This window comes from Eufriesea mexicana, unplaced genomic scaffold (assembly GCF_001483705.2).
Source record: "Eufriesea mexicana isolate 0111107269 unplaced genomic scaffold, ASM148370v2 scaffold1949, whole genome shotgun sequence".
NCBI classification, from domain to species: Eukaryota; Metazoa; Arthropoda; class Insecta; order Hymenoptera; family Apidae; genus Eufriesea; species Eufriesea mexicana.
The window spans coordinates 368,645-375,558 of record NW_016910026.1 but is presented as its reverse complement, the minus strand read 5'-3'; positions in this window follow the sequence as shown (position 1 = coordinate 375,558).

The window sequence follows — 6,914 nt, the reverse complement described above, 5'->3', positions numbered from 1 at the left end:
CTGGAGATATTGAGGATTGACGACACAGTACCGAGTACAGACATCATCGCAGTAATGTAGCTGTTGGACATATTTGCTTACTGATGACGTATATTCCAAGGCAATTCTGGAATAATCATATTATATTGCGGTTATGACTAGAGATATTTAAATCCATCAGAACGTTACATAGCACACCTGCCAGTAGAGCGCTTCTTGCGCAGGATTAATCTGTTCAATTATGATTTAAATCCTATAGCAATTCTAGAATGGCAAAATACAGATCCGTTATCCCTTGCGATATTAACAATTGACGAAACACTGCTGAGTACTGCCATGATCAAAGTAATGCAGCCGTTGGAATAATTTCTACACTGATGACGCAAGTTCCAACGCTATTCTGGAATAATCAATGCATATTACGGACAGGGCTTGAGATATTTCGAATGGAATGTACGGTAATTGGTGCATCCTCCAGCAGAGCACTGGCTCCGCTGTATTAAGCTGTTCAATGGTGATATAGATTTTACAGCTATTCTAGAATAACTATATAGAGATCTACTAACCGTCGAAACATTAACAGTTAACAACACCCTACTGATCACTGCAATAGTCACAGTCACGTACACGTTGGACGGCTTTGTTCGCTGATGACGAAGATTGTTATGTAACTCTGGAATAACCTACGAATATTACGGTGTTGTCCAGAGACATATACAATCCACAATACGGTAATCAGTACATCTACCAACGTAACACTGTTACCGTTGGATTAAGCTGTTCACTGGAAATGTATTTTCTACAGCAATTCCAGGACGAGATGTGCAGGTCCATTATACTTCGAGATATTTGCAATTGACGATACAGTACTGAGCACAGCCATATCAACAATATGGTAGCGGCTGAGCAACTTTGATGACTGATAGTGTCAGTTCCAAAGCAATTCTAGAATGACCACTGCAGAGTACGGTTATAGCATGTCACCTTTCCAATGGACAGCACGGTTCTTAGTACGTACACCAATATATCCCCGTAACAGTTGAATTAAAATGTCCAATGGTGATTTAAATTGTACAGCATATCTAGAATGACAAAATATAGATCCACTGTCCCGCGAAATATTAGAAATTGACAACACGCTACTGTGTTGCCACTTCACAGTGCTGTAGGCGTTGGACAACTTGACCAATCATGATAAAAGTTCCAAAGCAATTCTGGAACAATCATTGTATATTACGTTTATCGCTTGAGACATTTCTAATTGACAGTACGGTACTTATTCCATCCACCATAGTAGCGCTGTAACCGTACGATTAGTCCGTGCAATGACGATTTAAATACTATAACAATTCTAGGATGAGAAGACACAGTTCCATTATACCTCGAGATAGTAGCAATTGTCAACACAGTAATGAGTATAGCCTCCATCACAGTCATGTAGCGGTTGCACTGTATTTTCCACAGTTGTCGCAAGTTCCAAAGTCATTCTTGATTAATCAATGTATATTACGATTATGGATTGCGATATTTAAAATTGACGACCCCTTGCTTAGTACAACGACCACCAGAGCACGGTCGCCTCTGTACTAATCTGTTGAGTGTAGGAACTATGCTTTGTAGTTATTCTAGAATGACAAATGACTGATTCATCGACCCTCGAGATATTAACAATTGACAACCAAGAACTCTGTACAGCCTTCATCACAGTCTTGTAGCCGTTGGACTTCTTTGTTCACTGGCGATGTAAGTAAGAAAGCAACTCTGGAATAATCGATGTGTACTACCGATGTGCCTTGAGACTTTCCAATTGAGTGTACGCTACTTAATACATCCACCAATACAGCACTGTAGCCGTTGTATTAATCTGTTCAGTGATGATATATATTATATAACTATTCTAGTATGACGAAACACATATCCACAGACATTCGAGAAATTAACAATTGACAACACAATACTATGTACAGTTATCTTCGCAGTAGTGTAACTTGTGGAATTCTTTGTCCACTCATTGTTTAAATTGCAAAGCAATTTTGGAATAGTCAATGCATATTACAGTAACAGCTTGAGTTATTTCCAACAGACAGAACGGTGCTTACAACGTCCACAAATACAGCTATGTTGCAGTTAGATGTATATGTTCAATGATGATGTATGATATATAACAATTCGAAAATGGCAGAATACGGATTCACAGACCCTCGATGTATTAACAATCGAGAACATAGGAGTTAGCACAAACGTGTCGCAGTATTGCAACGGATGAATGACTTTGTACAATGGTAATGACAGTTCCAAACCGATTCTAGGATAATCAACGCATGCTGCGGTTCTGGCTAAAATTATCTACACTTGAAGGTACCGTTTTTCGTACATCTACCAAGAGGGCACTGTAGCTGTTGGATTAATCTATTCGCAGATGATGTATATTCCACGGCAATTGTAGAACGAGGAATGCAGATCCATTATACCCCGAGGTATGAACAATTGACGACACAGTACTGAGTACAGCCATTATCACAGTAATGCAGCCGTTGGTCTACTTTGCCCACTAATGAAGTAAATTACATAGCAATTCTGCAATAATCAATGCATATTGCGGTTATATCTTTGTAAACCCACAATTGTCAGTGCGGTACTTACTACATCCGCCGGCAGAGCACTTCGGACGCTGCATTAGTCTGTTCAGTGATGACATCGATCTGATACCAATTCTAGAGCGAAAAATGGCATATACATTTTCCCTCGAGGTATTAGCAATTGGCAACACTATACTGAGTACAGCCATCTTCACAGTAATGTAGAATTTTGAATGCTATGTTCACTGAAGTTGTAAGTACCAAAGTAAATTTTGAATAACGTATATATGCTGCGGTTATGGGTAGTGACATTTATAATTCACGGTACGGTAATTAGTACCGTTGCCGTTTCATTTTTCTGTTGAATGATGATTTAAATACTCTAGCAATTTCATAATTACAATATACACGTCCTGTATCAGTCGGGATGTAAGCAATTGACAACGCACTACTGATTACAGTCATTACCATAGTTACTTGTACGTTGGACTACTTTGTGCACTCATCATGTAAGTTCCAAAGCAACTCCGGTGTAACCAATGTATATTGTGGTAGCGGCTTGAGATATTTCCAACTGACAGTTCGGTAGTCGTCGCATTCGCCAATATAACACTGTAGCCGTTGGATAAGTCTGATACATGATGATTTAAATCCTATAACATTTCAAGAATGACAAAATTCACACCCACTGGCCCTCGAGCGGTTAGCAATCGACAACAGGGTACTGAGTACAGCCATCATCAGAGTAATGTAGCGGTTGGAGTACTTTGCCCTCGGGTAATGTAAATTCCAAAGCAATTCCGGAATAACCTATGTATACAACGGTTATGTCTAGTGATATTTGAAATTGACAATACTGTACTCATTGCATCCACCAATATAGTACTTTAGGTGATGGAATATATTTTTCAGCGATGATTTAAATTGTGCAAAAACTCCAGAATGACAAAACACTGCACCACGGTCCCTCGAGACCTCAGGAATTGACAACACAGTACTGAGTTCAACAATCATCACAATGACGTGGACGTAGGACTACTGTGCCCACTGATGTAAATTCCATAGTCATTTTGGAATAACATATGTATACTACGTTTATGACTATTGATATTTGCAATTCATAGTACGGCAATTAGTACGTTTACCAACATAGCACTGTTGCCGATGGAAAAGTAACGACGCTGAAGATGCATGTTCTACAGCAATTGTTGAGTCTAAGAGAAGGCCCCTTATCCCTCAAGATATTAAATATTAACAACACAGTACTAAGTACTGCCATTATCACACTGGTGTTGCCGCTGGACTTCTTTGTCCACTGATAATGTGGATACCAAGGCAATTATAGATTAATCAATGTATATTTCCGTTACGGCTTGAGGCATTCCCAATTGAGCGAAAGGTGCCTATTAGGTCAGCCAATATATCCCTCTAAGCGTTTGATTAATCCGTTCAATGGTGATTTATATCCTATATCAAGTATAGAATGACAAAACAAAGATTAACTGACCCTCGAGTTATTTTCAATTGATGACACAGTACTCAGTACACCCGCCAGCACAGTATTGTTGCCGTGAATATCTTCGTCCACCGATGACGAACACCCCAAAGCAATTCTGGAATAATCAATGCATAATACGATTATCGCCAGAGATATTTACAATTGACAGTACGGCACCTCGTACATCTACCATTAGGGCACTGCTTCCGTTGGATTAATTCGTTCAATGATAATTTAGGTACTGTAAGATTTCTAGAGGGGTAAAAGTCATATCCATTATCCCTCGCGATATTAATAATTTACAACACAGTGCTGTGCACAAGCATCATCGCAGTCATGTATACGTTGGAATACTTTGTTCACTGATGATGCAATTTCGGAAGATATTGATGAGTAACGTATCTAAGGTGCCCTCATGGCATGTGATATCTACAATGGACAATACGTTATTTAATACATATTGCAACTGTGCTTTCTAGCCATTAGAGTAGTCTGTTCACCGATCATGTGCACTCCGCAGCAATTCTGGAGCGAGAAATGCAGGTACAATATATTAACTATTGACTACCCAGCACAGAGCACTGCAATCATGTCATTATTGTAACGGCTGAGTAACCTTTCACTGATAATGTCATTTCCAAGGCAGTCCTAGAATAACCAATGTATACTATAGTTATGGTTAGAGATAATAACAATTCACTCTATAGTAATTAGTACATCTACCAATAGAGAACGTTCGCCCATGGATTAAGTTGGTGGCAGAAGATGTATATTCTGCAGGAATTCCAGGACGAGAAATGCAGATCCATTAACCCACGAGATATTAGCAATTGACAACACAGTACTGAGTACAGCCATCGACCCAGTAATGCAGGCTTTGAAATAATTTGTTCACTTTTGATGTAAAGCATCAAATAAAGCAATGTAAAGCAATTCTGGAATGAACTATGCATATTAAGATTATGGCTTGAGATATTTTAAGTTGACAGTACGGTACCATGTACATTCACCAGCAGGGCACTGCAGCCGCCGTATTATTCTGTTCAGTGCTGATTTCGATTTCGCAGCTGTTCTAGTGTGGCAAAAGATATATCCAATATCCCTGGAGATAATACCTATTGACAATACAGTAACGATTACTGCCGTCATTAGAGTAATGTAGACACTGGACTACTTGGTTCTCTGATGATACAAATTCCTAAGTATTTCTGGAGTACAACTTGTATGCTACTTTTATGGCCAGTGATGTTTACAATACTCAATACGGTACATAGCACGCCTTCTAACAGGGCACGGCTGCAGTTTTATAAATCTGGTCACTGACGGTGCATATTCCACAGAATTTCTAGAACGAGGAATGCGGATCCATTATCCATTGAGATATTCACAATTGACAAAACATTACCGAAAACATCCATCATCACCGTATTGCAGTGTTTGGATAACATTGTTCAATGATGATGTCAGTTCCAATGCAACTGTAGAATAGTCAATGTACACTATGGTTATGGATAAAGGCCTTTAAAATGTACAGTACTGTAATCAGTACATCTACAACCGGAGCACTGTTGTCGTTGGACTTAATTGGTCACTGGAGTTGTGTATCTTACAACTCAAGAACGAGGAACGCAGATCAGCTGACATTGCCAATTGACGACACAGTACTAAGTACATCCATCATCAGTGTAATTTTGCCGTTGGACTACATTGTTCACTGATGATGTAAATTCGAAAGATAATCTAGAATTATTAATGTAGTGTGCGGTTATGTGTAGTGATATATACAACTGGGAGAACGGCATTCTGTACATTTAAAAACAGAGCACGGTTGCCGTTGAATTAATCTGTTCACAGATGGTGCATATTCTAGGGCAGTTGTAGAACGAGAAATGCAGACCCAATATGTCTCTGGAAATTATCAACTGACGACACAGCACAGAGCACAGCCATTTTCACTGCACGCAGCTGTTGGGCTACTTTGTTTACAAATGATGTAAGTTCCAAAACGACTCTAGTATCATCAATGCTTAGTGCGGTTACTGATAGAGATGCTTACAGGTGACAGCACCGTACTCCGCTCATCTATCAATAGAGTACTGCAGCTGCTGTATTAACCCGTTCAGTGATGATTTCGATTTCATGGGAATCCCAGAATGAAAAGAGACTGATCCATGATCCCTCGAAATATCAGCATCTGACAAAACAGAATTGACTTCAGCTATGACCGGAGTACCGTTGCCGTTGAGTAACTTTGTTCACTTACGACGAATGTTCTAAAGCAATTCCGGATTGATCAATGTATATTACGATTATAGAACGAGATACTTCCAATTAACCGTACGGCTCTTACTACGTCCACTAGTATAGCACCGTCTCCGCTGGAGTCACCTGTTAAATGATGTTTTATACTCCATCTCAATTCTATAATGCCAAAGTACACATCCACTCACCCTCGAGATATTAATAATTGTCATCACTTGCTGAGTATAGCCATCGGCACAGTTATGTAGACATTGGAATGCTTTGTTAACTGACGATGTTTATTCCAAGGTATTTCTGGAATGACATCTGTATACTACGGTTATGGCCAGTGATATTTAAAATTCACAGTACCGTGATTAGTACATCTACCAACACAGCACTATTGCTGTTGGATTAAACATTTCACTGTTTCCTTAAATAACACAGAAGTTGTAGAATGAGGGACGAAGGTTCACTACCGCCCTAGTAATTAGCAATTGACTACACGGTAGCGATTACAGCCATTATCTCAGAAATGCAGCCGTTGGACTGCTTTCTTCACTGATAACGTAAATCCCAAAGCTGTCCTTGAATGGCAATTGTATGTGACGATTACG